A 15,686-nucleotide genomic window follows, 5' to 3' on the forward strand; every position below is an offset into this window, starting at 1 on the left:
TTTTAATGTAACCAGAACTGCTTTCAGTAGCACTTTGCTAATAGAGACAATTAGGTACCTCTATTAAATGTCGGACTGCCTTTCACACAAAAACCATAACATTGTTCAATTGAAATCTACTGTGAGAGAGCCTCTGAATCTTTAAAGAGAGGGTGGGTATATCTGGGAAAGTAGCCAGCTGCTCCACAAGGTGCTGCGTAGACCAGGAAATGGCAGTGGTTTTTCGCTCACACTATAGCCTTTATTTATCAGTGTTTCATGACTTAATTGTGGAACTGTTTTAAAATAGCTGTATATGAAATAGAAACAGTTTTCTGAAGAGTATTTACTCACTGCTACTAAGCAGGCAACCTTAGAATATGGCCAATAGCTTAAATTTTCTTTCAGTGTTCTGTGGAGTATCACCTCTTTTTCTGAAATTAATACTTCCCTTGTTTTCCTCCATCCTCGAATACATTAATTCCTCAGAAGCTGTCATATTTTATACAGGGCAGCCACAGACTACTAGATGACTTCGTGTGGGGGAAAAAAAAAGAGTTGGGGGATTATTCATAGATTCAGGGAACAGATTGGTGGTTGCCAGAGGGGACTATGAGAAATAGGTGAAATGGGTGAAGGTGGTCAAAACGTTCAAATTTCCAGTTATAAAATAAACAAGTCATGGGAATGTAATACACAGCATGGCGACTATAGTCAATAATACTGTGTTACATTATTAACTAGGCTTATCGTGGTGATCATTTTGCAATATATACAAATATAGAATCATTATGTTGTACACTTGAAACTAATATAATGTTGTATGTCAATTATACCTCAGTGTTTTAAACAAGGGCTCAGCCCAGTGGGTGCCCCTGTAGCAAGCCCCAGTGTCTGAGAGAATCAAAGGGCATCCTTCCTTTGGGAAGAATCCTATTCCAGGCTGCACGGCTTGGTAAGCAGAGTATGGTCTTCATTTCAATGCCCGCATGTTCTTTGGGTGGCACCATTGTGAAGTACACAAACTGCACAACTGAACATATCAACTCTTACATGTTCTGACATATTATGTCTTCTTAGCTACATTTAATTGGCCCAGGAGTGACATATAAGCCAGGCCAATCAGAGCCCTCATGTGGAATTTTTTCCAACTAGACACAAAAGAGTCAGAATTTCTGTGTTGGTGAAAGTCAAAAGATGAATTTCGTGAACTGTTGGTGACTGGGATTCCTACCATTTGAAAACAGCCATCAGTAGTGAGAAAGCATGAAGCCAACGTGCATAAAGAAACAAAAGCAAGAGATGGCAAGCAGTCAATTAGCACTGAAGTTCCTGGTTCCAGGGGTGCCTGAGACCAACACCATCCTTGCTCTTCTCGTAGTAGGTGCTCTGGTCACCCAGCCCTCCCTTGGAGTCACCAGACATTGTTTTTGCTGCAGCTTGAGTTAGGTTTTCATCACAGCAACTTGAGAGTCATGAAAAAACACAGCAGCACTGCAAAGAGCAGCCATATGTCACGGCAGCCAGTGCTTCCAGAGGTGGCTCCAGCCTGCACATATGACTCCCCTGTCCAGCTCCAGGACAGTACATACCTGCAACAGCGGCACAGAGAGGTCTGTGCTCGTTAAACCATTAAGAACTGATAATTCCCCATTTCTAACAGTATGAACGCATGCAAGTCCCTAGACCTCAGTTTCCACATATATAAAATGGGAATTTTAATAGTTCCTATTTCATGGGTTTGTTGAGAGGATTACCTGAAATAATGCATGTAAATATCTAAGATGGTGCCTGGCAACGAATGCTAAAGAAATGTTAGATCTGATTACTATTATTTTATTATTTCCAGTGTCAGAATGGTGCTTGACACAAAATAAGAACTGATTAAATGTTAAAATGGATATAACAATCTCAGTGTAGGCCTAACTTCAGAGCTAACCTTCTGTGATCTTAGGTAACTCATTTTATTTTTTGAACCTCAGTTTCAATGGGAATGATAATAACAGTCTTGGAAGGTTAATTTAAAGATAACATGCAATAATATTTTTGAACAAATTTTATGAACTCTAAAACTCTACCCAACTATAAAGGATGAAAAATTAGAAGATGAATCTAAGTTTACTTTTTTCAAAGATGATAAAATTTTGATATTTTAATAGCCAAAAAAGTGAGAATTTGAAACTGACATTCTTCTACTGAATGCAATAGATACTGTAAGTCCTAAAAATAGAGACTTTTTCTCCATTGAAATCAATAAAATTATTTTTATTTTGATTGGAAAACATGTGTCCTTTACACATTTTAAAATTTTTCTTGAATTAGCTCTCATGTAAAAATGTGGCTTTCTCATCATAGAGACTAAGGATTTTGATGGTACCCCCAAGCTCAGCCTGGGAAAACAGCAATTTTAAAATTACAAATCAAATCTTGGCATGATGTCAAAAACATTAGCCTGCATACAGCAAAAGAAGCCTCAGATCAAACCATCTGTTTTCTTAACATGCTGGCATTTGTGAAGTAGAGATTTTGAAAACAAAATCGAATACAATCATCTCTGGACCATTTTCAGTGAGAGAGTACCCTGACCAAAAATATCTATTACATTTTCTAGCCAATTTGCAAATAGGATTAGATAAAATGTTCAGCATAAATTCAAGTTAAAGAATAAAAATGTGAAAAGAATGATAAGAATAGGAAAGTTGAACATAATTCTACAACATCTTGTTTATCTTTTAATTAAGAACATCACCATCCATTTTATGACACACTCTCCTCCTCTCGTAACCTGAATGCTTACTAGGAAGCGACAGGGAAGGAAGGAAGGTGGAACGGACTGGAGAGAGCCCAGGTGTTTGACTCGGCCATTTTCAAACCTGGCCACAGACTTGAGTAGCTCCTTGGTGATGTGGTCCAAGGTTGTGGTGGAGCATACTGACTGCCTTCCAGAAACACAGTCCCTTGCTTCCTTGCTAACAATCCTCGATTTTGCTCGGTTCTCAATATGCCTAACCCTAGGGAGTAACTCATGGTTGGTCTCTATAAACTCCTTGCTACTAGAGGTGAGGAATGGCTCAGTTCTGCCCAGTGTGAGGCTGGGGGTTCTGGGGAAGAGTTTTCTCCTGGATAAAGGTGGAAATACCCTGAGTCTGTTCTTTTGCCCCTTCCCCTCCCTTCCTTGAATGTGAAGATATGATGCCAGAAGCTGCTTCAGATCTTTAGGTAACCATGATGGAAATACAAGCCTGTCAGAGAGACTGACTCCATGGCCAGGCTGCGTGGAGCTGCTGATCCACTCCTGAAACTCCCACCTCTAGATTTCTTGTTACATACGTAATGAAATTACTTTATTTGTTAAAATACTGTTAGGCTTTTTGTTGCTTGTAAGGAAAATCACCCTAACTGTAAATAGGGTCTCCCACAAAGAATTTTATACCCCACTTTCCCCTCTCTACCCATATAATACTTGGACAAATATGATGCTGCACAGTTAGAATCACAGCATGTCAGAGCTGAAAGTCACTCTACATTTCCAATTAACAGATGATAAAATAAGAAATTCAGAAGTGATTCCTCTTGTTTAAGGGTTGAGCCTTATTAATACAAATGCCTATGGAAAAGGAGAAAGACACATCAGACCTATTAAAATCATGTCCTAGGAGAAGATCTGCCTGTGCACGGAGAACATTCAGCACTAGGAAACTGAAGGGAGCAGGTTATCTTTAAGAAGGAGAAAGATACAGAAAAAGGAATCTGGAGGTTCTGTGATCAATGTCTTCTTCAAATGTCTCATAAGACGGAGGATGCATTTTTCCAAAATTGCTTTCCAAAAATGCACAATGAGCATTTTCTCCAGAAGTCATGAGATCTCTGGCTTCATCTGGGGCTGCCCGTCTCTGCTCTGGGTGGCAGAGGTGCTGGCCATTGGCAAGGAGGAGGCCACTAGGCTCATATAACCTCATGGAAGAGACGTTTTTTAAGCTAGAATAAATACAGTAAGTCCTCGCTTAACGTCGTTGATAGGTTCTTGGAACTGGAGTGAAATGGCATATAATGAAACCAATTTTACCACAGGCTAAATGATATAAATAGGAGTTCAGTTCCTACACAACTCCTCAATGTTATTTGAGGATCTGTTGTATTCTTAGGAATATCAGAGACCAGTTTCAAAAGATGCAAATATTTTCTGTACTTATCCAATCCAATTCTTCTATGGCCATGTAGAGGCAACCTGACTATTCAATTCATTTGAATTACATAAGATTTTTCTTGAAAATTTGTCAATCCCTTCCCCCATTTTCCCCCTCAAACTTTTATGAAAAGCAAGATTATTTTGACAAGAGACAATATATTATTTTAACTTAATTATAAAAATAATACATGTTTACACCCATCTCTGTCTTCTAGATTGCATATCCCTAGCTCTATTTAGCAAAGTGTGCAGAACATAGTAGTTACTCAATAAGTGTTTGTGGAATGAATGCATGAAGAAATGCAGGAGGCTTAAAAATACAGAAAACACAGAATTTTAGAGAAACTACCTGTTTTATACATTCATTTGTAGGCAAATCTTGTTCCACAAATATGTTTTACATATATATTTTGAATTGTTCATTTCTTTTCCTACAATGGGAAGCCTTTTGTAGTTGTTTCCTGAAAAGGCTGGGGTTTTTGAAAATCTCAACTGTATTATCCTCTAGTATAATGAGGAACAGAAGAAGTGTAAGTTGCTTTCACAAGTTTGCCCATGTGATGGAAACGAACCTAAGTGTTCCAGCGGCCACTGCAAATTTCTCTCCTCTGCTATGTAGGTCAGTCTAAGACATTTGGTAAAGCTTTATAGTTCAACTAGAACAACTTAAAAAGCTGATGTAACCAAAGTAAGTAAATAATAAGTATTCTCCTTTATTTGCTATTACATGAAGGTAAATGTAAGTCATGACATATATTCCTTGCTCATTTGAAGAGTGATTCATGCACTGATGTTTCCAAGCTTGTTTCAGGGGCTATTGGAGTTATGCACACAGCTCTGGAAGTAAATGGGACCCTATCATTGAAACTCCCTGGAAATATTCTCTTGAATGACACAATTTAGAAAAAGGATATTGATCTTCCTGCACAGATCACAGATTGGGAACACTTGCCATTCCAGTAAATCATCTCCTACAGATCCTCTGCGGTAGTCAGGTCTAGGACTTTTTACTCAGAAACACTAGGGGCAAATAATTTAAATAGAGTTTAATGTTAAGTTTCATCAGGCAGAACATTATAAAATTTTATTACAACCATCAATAGGGAGCCACAAAAAAATACAACAGGACTTGAGTTCAAATTATAGTCAGTTTCTGATCATGGATGCCCACGTTATTTGTGTACTGGATTATCCTTACCCTTGGCAAAATTGACCTTGGGAAAAACAGGGAAATAAGGACAGTTTGTCTTAAGTTCTAATTTTTGCATCTAGTTATTCATTTAAAAAATATGTATTAAGCACATATTTGATGCCAAGCATCATTCTAGGCATGGATGACAACAAAGCAGAATCCCTACCCTCCGGAGCCTTAGTTTATTAGGCAAATACTATAAACAAATCAACAAAAAAATACACAATACGAAACTTGGTATCCATAAATGCAATGATGATATAGGGGGAAATAAAGGGGAATGAGGGGATGAGAGTGATATGTTAGATAGAGGTCTCAAGAGGAGCGGTGTCTCTGAGCAGGGAAGTGGATGAATTGAAGAGTCAGCCTTGAACTGTGTAGAGGAAGGAGTTCCAGGCTGCGGGGACAGCAAGTGCAAAGGACCTAAGGCAGGCCCGTAATTGACATGTGAGGACCAGCAAGGAAGGCAGTAGAGTGAGCAAGGGGTCAAGTGTGTGAATTGCAATCAAAGAGACAGCTGGGGATACAGTCATGCAGGACTGGGAGGCCACGGTGAGGGCTTTGCGTTGGTTCTAAATGTTGCTGATGCAACTGAAGGATTATTGCAAAAGAGTGACACAATCCAATTTGCCTTTTGAAAGCATCCTCTGGTTGCAGTTTAGAGAATAATTTATGTGCGGGTGGAGGGTAGTGATGGGGTAGGGGCTAAAATATTAATAGAAAAACCACTTAGGGGGTTATTACAGAAATCCTCCCCAGAGATGATTGGTTTGGACCAGAGGCAGGATTTCTGGCTGGGGTGGATATGTGGTGGGAGTGAAAGAGAAATACGAAGGCTAACCTTGGTTGAGAGCCTCGTCAACTGAGCAGCACTGTTTATTAACATGGGAAAGCCTGGGAGAGAGAAGCAGGTTTGGGTGAGTGTGGACAAGTAAGCAAGAGGCTCATTTTAGACAGGGTAAGTGTGAACTTTTAAGGGAATCCTAATCTTAGGTGTTTATTTTAGAGAAGCACTTTGGACTCTGCTTCATAAATCAATAAATCAATAAATAAGTAAAAAAGACAGCAAGCGAGAAAAGGCCTAGGAAGATGATCTCACATGGCCTTATGAGATCGGGGTCTGCTGCCCCTGCTGCTATCATAGGTTTAGATGCCAGTTGGTGCTGCTGGTTCATCGAGGAGCCAACGAAGTGGCAGGAGGCACGTGTGCTCAGCGTTCTGCAAGGTTGTGGTGAAGGGAGACACAATGATTGTCAGGCATTGCAGTAGCCCAAGGATGTCAAGCCCAACTCTGTAGTTTGGGAGACTGGAAAGGAAGGCCAGCCCAGAGCACCACACATTGGACTCTATCTTATTTCTACTTCCTAATGTGTGCCTTTATCCCCCTAATGTGTGTCCTACTGCAGCCACTGAAAACATCCCTGTGGTTAGATGACCTGACTGACAAGATGTACGTGGCTCTCTCATGGTGAAACACCCATGTGGGCAAGTATAGACAGAAGTGCTCCCCTAGAAATAGGTCTGCAGGGACCTGCTCAAGGGAAAAGAGCACCAGATGAAGTTTTAGCAGAAGCAAGGAAAGCACGAGCTGAAGATTAAGAGTTGTGCAACTTGATAAAGAGACTTCGACCAGAGGGAACGGGAGTAAGGGAGGATGAAGAGGGAAAAGGGGGTCAAACATACGGTGACAGAAGGAGACTAGACTGTGGGTGGTGAACACACAGTGCTATACACAGATGATGTATTATAGAATAGTACACTTGAAACTCATATAATGTTATTAACTAATGTCACCCCAATAAATTTCAGTTTAAAAAAAGAGACTGGCTGCTCGTTTGGAGGGGCTCAAAGAAGGGATTTTACAAACTGAACAGATTATGTCTTTATCTAAAGCTATGTCAGTGAAAAAAATTGCTGCAAAGTCTAAATGAAGGCTAAGAAAAAGATCTACAATCAAGGCTGATCTAGATAATGATATAACTTTCCTAAAGCAGAGGCATTTGGGGGGATGCTACGGTAACTGGAACCCAAGATATTGTCAGCAGAGTTGGGGGTAGGGGCTGAGGATCAGAAGTACAGTAAATTGTTTCCAGAAATATTTTTGCAATTTTTCAATCTGTAAACGCCAGAGAAGAATGTAATGTACATGAACAGTGACTGGCCCCAAATACACCAAATACAGCACCTGTGAATCCCATGTTGTATACCAAACAACCCATCTTACTCAGCTGCCTACAACAGATAGGACCAGGAAAGTGTCAAAGGAAAAGAAGAAATGGAAGGTATCAGAACTGATACCTCAGTACCTATAACAGAGGATGATGCATCTGCCCATGAGATTCAGACTCCTGAACACAGCCAGTTCTGAGACTAATTCCTCAAGCCAGGATTCCCCCAAACCAGAAGAAAGGATCTCAAGCCATTATCATAAGTCAGGAAGCTACCACCTCTTTAATAACTATGCCTGATGCAAAAGACCTTCTACAGGATCTGAAATTTGTCCCATCAGATGAAAAGCAAAAACAAGGCTGCCAATGAGAAAATGAAGCTGTAATTCAGAGAAGGAAAGAGCCGATGAAGCCAGAGGGCACAGCGTTTAGTGTCCACGTTCCGTACAGAGCAGTACCGCAGACCAGCCCCTTACGTGGGTGCCTTAAGTGGGCTAGGCGGCTGGGTTGTAGCAGTTTTTGTACAGGATCCTGCCTTGCAATTATTTTGAAGATTGGCCATGGCTTTTGCCTGTGGATCACCAGTTGATATATTTGCTAAAATTAAAGACTTTCATCTCAAGTATGATGAAGTTCCTCTAGATCCCAATGTTCAGAAATGTGATGGAGTGGTATTAGAACTCAGCCATCACAAACAGCCTTTGCATAGATCAGTTTTCCTACAGTTCTGAGAAGCCTTTATCGCTATGCAATAAACCATGCATTGCACTTGAGATTCTGATTCTGAATTAATTGGTTTCTCATTTTTCTGGAAATTTGGATTAAGAAACATGGATATACCTTGATCTAAAGGCTGAGACTCAAACTATAAATTTACCAAAAACTTACAAATGATGTATCTTTTTTTTTCTTTTTTTTTTTTTTTTTTAGGAGGGCACCGCTCACAGTGGCCTATGCAGGGATTGAACCAGCAACCTTGGTTTCTATACACACCATGCTCTAACCAACTGAGCTAACCGGCCACCCCCGAAATGATGTGTTTTTTATAAGACCATACTTAAGGATTTGTGGAGAACTCTGACTAATACCATAGGCTCTGTGGCTTTTGCCTTTTCCAGTTGCCTCTTCCCAGCTCCTGATTTTCTTCTCTATTTCTTCATCTGTCCAGAAGCCCCTTCCCTCACTCCCGCCCATAGTGTTCAGAGCCTGGCATATAGTGGAAGCTACCGCCACCCACCATCTATGTAACACTACCGCTAATTAAGGTGCAGTATGAAAAACAAGATATTATTTGTTATTCTTATCGCAAGTTTTGTATTTACCACGATTGCTATTTAGAACACGCTGGAATCACCGCTAGCCTGAAATCTAACCTCTGAATGATCTGTGTCTAATCACAGAGTGGATTGGCAGTGTTGTAAATGTCACCCCACTCCACTACTCTGATAGATGCCCTCATTAAAGTCAAGAAGAAGAAATTTAAATACCAGGGTTGAGCTCCTGAGCAATCGTGTCGTTTCTATTGATCACCTAATGAAAATGTATGGCATTTAACAGTGAAGAGATGCATTTACATGGGGATGCTAGTTTCCACAGCTGTGCTTCATGCCAGTTGCAGGAAAGCCTCTCACCATACTTGCTCTTACAGTGCATTTTAAGACTCTCCTAGTTGCAGAAAGAAAAGTAGGTTGGAGAGAGGTTGGACACTTCAGTTGTGCAGTTTCATTACCAACTGATATAAACAAAATTTAGACACTGGTAAGCATCATGAGAACCCCAAAAGTTGAAATGTAGAGGCTAAAGTAAAAGGAAGATGAAGCCTTTGCTTGATCTCTTTGGCTAGATTATCCCTGTGATATTTGGGATCCTACAGATGTGATGTTTAATAGCAACTATAAAAATATTCAAATGGGGAGGATAAATATGAACAGAAGAACAGTCACACAGTGGTAAATTATTAACGCCTTAACAAGCAGAGACGTGTATCACATATTTGAAGTGGGTGAGAATTATGTCACCTATGGAACCTAATTTACAGTCATGAGAGGAAATAAAATTACCAAGAAGCCATGGCAACACTTCCTAGCAAGATGATTGTGGACACTGCTCCTGACAACTGGCCTTGCAGTAGTCTAAGGAGTTTGACATCACTGGCTAAACAAGAAGCTCCCTAGTTCTTTTATAAAATTAATCATGAGAATGGAAAGGGGAAAAGTGCTCCCCACGGCTCCCCTATATTTTCCAGAGATCTTTGAGCCCCAAAACACAATAGAGAGCCATGCAGACATGTCACCTGACTCTCTCACCTAAAGTGCCCCAGACAGCACATGACTCCCTCAGCCTGGCTGTCCCCAGAGCCCATTCTTGCCTGAGGAAGGCCGGCTGGCAACTGGTAAGGCATACAACCGGGAGCGGGTAGTTGCGTGGGCAGCCTACATCCGTGACTTGCCAGCTGTGGGACCTTGGGCAGGGTATTTAACTTTTCTCTGCCTCAGTTTCCTCTTCTGAAAAATAGAGTTGTTAATAATGCCAACTTCATAGGATTGTTGGGAGGATTAAATCGGTTACTATTTGGCATATTGTGTGTTTACGAAATAAAACAGGTAAGTGAAATGTGTTTGCTTGGTTATTGTCTCTCTATTAGAAAGTAAGCTCAATAAGGAAAGGACCTGGCTCTATATTCTGTTGTATCCATAGTGCACAGGGCAGTGCCCTGTGCACAGTAGGCTCTTCATAAAGACCTGCTGAAGGAGTGGCTGGTAGCCCCCTAAGCTTCATCTGTGCAGCTTTCCTTGGTTCCTCTCTATTATTTGCCTGCCTTCTTTTTCAAATGTCCTTATTTGGGTGATATGGCTTATGAGTTTAATGAAGAACTCACAGAAAGATTTTATATCAACAAATTCTCTGCGAATCTAATCTTGTTAGTACAGGTATTACTTAATGATATCTTATAGTTTACGGCCTATAGTTCTTCTTGGCCCAAACATATGGTCCAAAAACAATACTCAGCATATATTTTAACTATAAGATAATAAGATGTTGTTTAAATAAGCCCTCTAGGCTGAGTCATGAAGCACGCAGACCAGTGGGAATCAGGGGTAGGGTAGAAATGGGCAGGGTGGAGGCCAGGAAGCAACTCCTCCATCGTGCATGCCGCGGAAAGAATAGCACCCCCCTCCCCATCTAGGAATGAAGGGGGTCCAGCCAAGGTGGCAGCTTTATCCAAGAGTCTTCTCTGATGAGCAGAGAGCGACAGAGGTCTCTGCAGATGGGGACAACAGTTGTCATCAGATGGGAGCCCTACTCTAGTGAAATGGGGGCGAGGGGCAGGAAGAACCATCTGAATTGAACCAGGTCCCTAGTCAGCAACTGAACTGTAGTGGCAGAGCTCAACTCTGAAGCAGAGGGGACTGGGCAAGAATTCACAGGCTGTTCACCCCCAGACATGTGGCCTGTGTTTTAAAACCGACTTCATCCCAGTAGGAAACTGGAGGACTCATCAGAGCCAGAGCACAAACCCAGTTGAGTGGTAGCTGGGCGCTCTGCGTGGTCTGGGTGAAGCTCCGAATCCTCTTTGTGAAGCCCTTAGTCTTGGGCTTTTCTCACTCCTTGGGCTGGGCCGTCATGGGCATCTGAAAATCAGCGTCCTTCAGTTCCTGAAAATGTCTCATTACTTCTGGAAGTAATTTCACCCTTTCTGTTTTCTCTTTTTCCTTTCAGAAATTTATATTTAAGTCTGCCTCCTAGTTGGATCCTCCAGTTCTTACTATTTCTTTTCTGTTTTCCTACTAAAACTTTTTAGGGTTTTGTTTCTGTTTTACTTCCTGGTCTAGTTCCTCAAGTTTATCTCCTAGCAATCTTATTGACTTTTTCCTCTTCGACTTTCAAAGTTTAATTTCCAGGAGCTCGCCAACCTTATTTTACGGATGTAATGTTTTTTTTCTTCTCTTTCTCTGAGGAGTTCAATTATAAGATGTTTGGGGTGTTTGTTCCTTCTTCTCTGTATTGTTCCTGAGCCCTCTGAGTTCCTTTGAACTTTTTTTTTTTTTTTACTTTTGTATCGCTGTCTTCCATGTTAGAAGCTTCCCTCAACATCTACCCATCCTCACTTATTGATTTAAGAGCGAAGCCCTGGAGAGTGGAAGGAAGTTCTGTGCGTGGTATTGGCACTTGTTTCCTGGTGAACCTCACTGTGGGGTTATAGGAAGAGGTGGCCATTTTGTAGAGTGACCCTCCAATATCTGTACTTCTGTTCTCCTATCCCAACCTGTCTCTCTAGAGAGGAGTCCTCCACTCTCCTACCTGGAGAGGATAAGCCTAGTTACCAGTGTTCTGGGAGGAGAGCTGAGCCTGGGGTTGGGGAGAGGGCTCACCATTGAATACATGGACTTTCCCTGAATCCTCCTGCTTCCCACCTCTGGCCGCCCCCTTTTCCACCTCCCCCAACCTGGTGTTCTTGAGTCCATCACTTCTTTGAGAACTTTGGAAAGTTAATCAAGACTTTCCAGAAAATTCTAAAATCCACAGTGAATAGGTTATTCAGTAGGATACTTTTTAAAAGGTTGCAAATTAGAACTTAAGAACATTTTTTTCATACGTCGTCTTTTGGGGGCAATGATAAAAGGAGCTACAGAGTTAATAAAAAGCTTGTTTGCACAATAGCCGGGTCAAGCGGGTTGGCATTTCCACAGGCATGCTCCTGAGGTACCTTGTGGTGCAGGACAGAGCGTGCTGTGGGAGTGGAGGGGCAGCCCAGGGACACCATGTGTGCTCTTGTTCTGGGCCCATGAGCACAGGCTGTTTGGGTAAATTACCTTCACCAGTACAATCAAGGGGGTTGACGGTGAGATCTTTAGGTCCCTTCCAGCTCAGAGATCATCTATTCTATTCCACAATAATAAGCTCATCTCGTTTTTATTCCTGTGAAAACTAGGATGAGTCATATACAGACATCATAAATTCTACTCCAGTACATTAAGGTCATATGACACGAATACTCTTAATCAATAAGTAAGAGTAACATCTCCCACCTGATGTTTGGAGTGACATATGAATAAGCAGTGTTACCTGAGCTCTGCTTTTGCAGTTATTTGAGCTTTTGTTTCAGGCATGAAAAGGCAAGGGCTATAAAAATGTTTCTTTTAAGGCTTGTTAAGACTGGAATTTTGCATTGGATTTTACAAAACATGCATTATAAACTTGAAAAATAAGAGTGAGACAAGCCAATTGGTGTGGCTGGGGATGAACTTGAATGTGTAACTATATACATCACTTATAAAGAACAGCTGCAAAAAAAACATGTTGCTACAGTATGCTGGGGGTCTGTGAGGTTTATGGCTAATGTTTAGCTTACACACACACGCAAGACCTTGGAATCTGTCCTTGTAAATGCCTGGGAAGGTACTTGAACACTATCTTTGTATGCAGGGAAATGTCCTTGTAATCAGTCTTGTGAGATACTGGGAAATATTTCAGCGAAAGATAAAACTATAAGCAGAATATATTCCTCTGAAAAACATGTCCTTCATCAAGCTGAAGTCCTTTCCCCCTGCCACTTTGGGATGAGAACTCTCTAAAGTAGAAAGGTTTTTGTCTGCAATTTGCAGGGGATGGGCTCTGCCATGGCTCCCTGACACGCCTGCAGGTCTCCACACAGACCACAGAGGTCAGGCCCAGTTCAGTCTGACTTGCCTTGGAGAACATCCTGTCATCCTCTCAGGAACTTCGCAAGAAAGGCATTATATGTGAGGAGCTATGACAAAACTATTTCCCGTCTACTGTTCTACCTGTGGGAGGTTGCCGCAAGGTAGCTTCTCATCTGTTTCCCTGGGCCCTGTGAGGTATGGGACTTTCCACCTGTCCCTCTCCTTTAGAAGCAGTTGCAGACTCGAAAACTGCTTCACTGGAGTCTAGAGTTTGCTCTACAGCAACAGAGCACCCCACTGCTTTTGTTGCCCATCATCTGTCCCGTTTGGTTTGGTGTAGTCCTGTGGGAAAAGGGATAAGGGTAGCTGGCCCCATGCTGATCTAGCTAATGCTGTCTCTATCATTAATAGATTGCGTAAATCCATCTGTGCTGTTGTCTCCTTACCAGCTGAATAGATAGATGTGTGGCAAGCCAACCTTGCAGTATATAAGTGCCCACCATACTGCTGCTTAGTGACTGCTTGTTCGTTTGATAGAAAACCTGACCAACAGTAGCGTAAGAAAGGGAGGATGTTTATTTTCCTCACATGTCAAGAAGTCTGGACATAGCCACCTGCTCTGTTCAGTCAGCAATATGATGTCAGGGCTGATGTCATTGCAAAAATTCTTGTTTTGTTGGCCAAAGGATGGCGGCTGCAGTTGCAGGTATGACACCTACGTTCACAGCAGGATGAAGAAGTGAGGCAGGTGTCAGCTTTCTGTCTGATTTTTTAGGAAAGCAATAGCTTTCTTAGAAACCCCCAAGCAGACTTTTTCTTGTGCATTTTTGGCCCTAACAGTTCCATACCACACTGAGCTTGAAACTTTAAGGCAGATATTCACCCTGACCCCGATATCCAGTTTTGAAAGAGGAACAGCATTGGCATGCATGATTGGCCTACACTAGATCAGACTGGTCACAATACACCTATGGGCTGGTCACCTGTCTCTCCGCACCAGACAGGAATTCCTTTGGTGAGACAGAGGGGAAGATAGCGTGGGCAGGTAAGAACTGTGTCTGCCCCTTGAACCAAGGTAGCCAGTCCCATCTTTCCCAGACCCTGAAAACCAGTCAGTATCTGACTGTGCTATCTCTCCTTGCTTGCACATCAATTGTATCCAACCAATAAAGAGATGATTTGGCACATTGTGAAGACAATTTCCAGTTCTGCAGAAATTATGAGACTAGCCTGAGAGAAAAAACTATAGCGTTGTCATGATCAAAGACTATAGATACATCAGCCCTGAACTCCTTTTCTTTTTTTTTCCCCTTCTTCATTTTAGAGATGAAATGCTAGACTTAATATTAAATGATTAGAAGAGAATGGCATTAGGTGGAACTGAGAATCTGAAGACACCACAAGCTTACTTACCTCTACAGAGTTCCAACCACAACAAGTTTCCTTCAGGTAAGAGTGCAGTATCCCCTCTTATTTAAGTAAGAGATAGTTGAGACTATTACCTGTGTTTTGGCAAATTGAAAAAAGAAAAAGTCAACCCATATGGTCTGGAGGGGAGATAGATGTTCAAATGCTATTGTTGGACCTAATCCCTCAGGCACTATGAGTACTTAACCTAGGCTATGAGTACTTAACCGACCCCTCCTTTCTCTTTCACCTGCCAAACTCCTACACATCCCTCAAGACTCTAAAAATAACTTTCTTTATAAAATAGTTCACAAATTTCTCAAAGTTCATCAAACCATCTGTAATCTTACAGTCCTTCTTCATATCTTATTGTAACCCTTACCATTGGCACGCTGGAATTATTTACTAATACGAGTATCTCACCCACTAGATTAGGAACTTTTCCAGGGGCGCAGTTTTGTCCCTAACCCTTAGCGCCATGTGGGAAGCACAGCAGTAAGTTCTCAACATGTTTTTATTGAACAAAATCTATTTAAACTTTGAATAACTAACAACTTAGAACATTAAATTTCTGTATTTTAACTCAAGCAAATAAAAATTTTAAATTGCATTCATGGTCTCAAAAAACACGTAAGCAAAATAAAAAGCAAATGCAAACAAAGAAAAATATTTGCATTATATATAAACTATTATATAAAAATAGTTTACTTTTCTAATATATATGAACTCCTAGAAATTGAGATGAAAAAGCTCAACAAGCCAAAAGATAAGTGAGCAAGGACATGGACACACAAATCATAAAAAAGAAGGATAAATGGCCCTAACGACCAATCAGAGGATGCTTAGCCTTACTTATAATTTTAAAAAATGCTAATTAAAACTGCGAAGATACCATCCTCACTTATCATATTGGCAAAAATTCCAAAGTTCAACAATATGCAATTGACCCTTGAACAACAGGTTTGAACTGCACAGGTCCACTTACACATAATTTTTTTCAATAAATTTATTGGACAATATTTTGTAGATTTGCAACTTGAAAAAACTCACAGGGTGTGGCTGGTTGGCTCAATTGGTTAGAGTGCAGTGCTCATAACACCAATGTT

The 15,686-nt window shown here is 41.1% G+C and overlaps 1 pseudogene; it reads left to right on the forward strand.

Annotated features, from left to right (window-relative positions):
* Nucleotides 1–1,454: 1,454 nt before the first annotated feature.
* Nucleotides 1,455–8,259, forward strand: LOC117020657 (parafibromin-like; annotated as a pseudogene).
* Nucleotides 8,260–15,686: the final 7,427 nt, after the last annotated feature.

The sequence above is a fragment of the Rhinolophus ferrumequinum genome, chromosome 3 (assembly GCF_004115265.2).
Source record: "Rhinolophus ferrumequinum isolate MPI-CBG mRhiFer1 chromosome 3, mRhiFer1_v1.p, whole genome shotgun sequence".
Lineage (NCBI taxonomy): Eukaryota > Metazoa > Chordata > Mammalia > Chiroptera > Rhinolophidae > Rhinolophus > Rhinolophus ferrumequinum.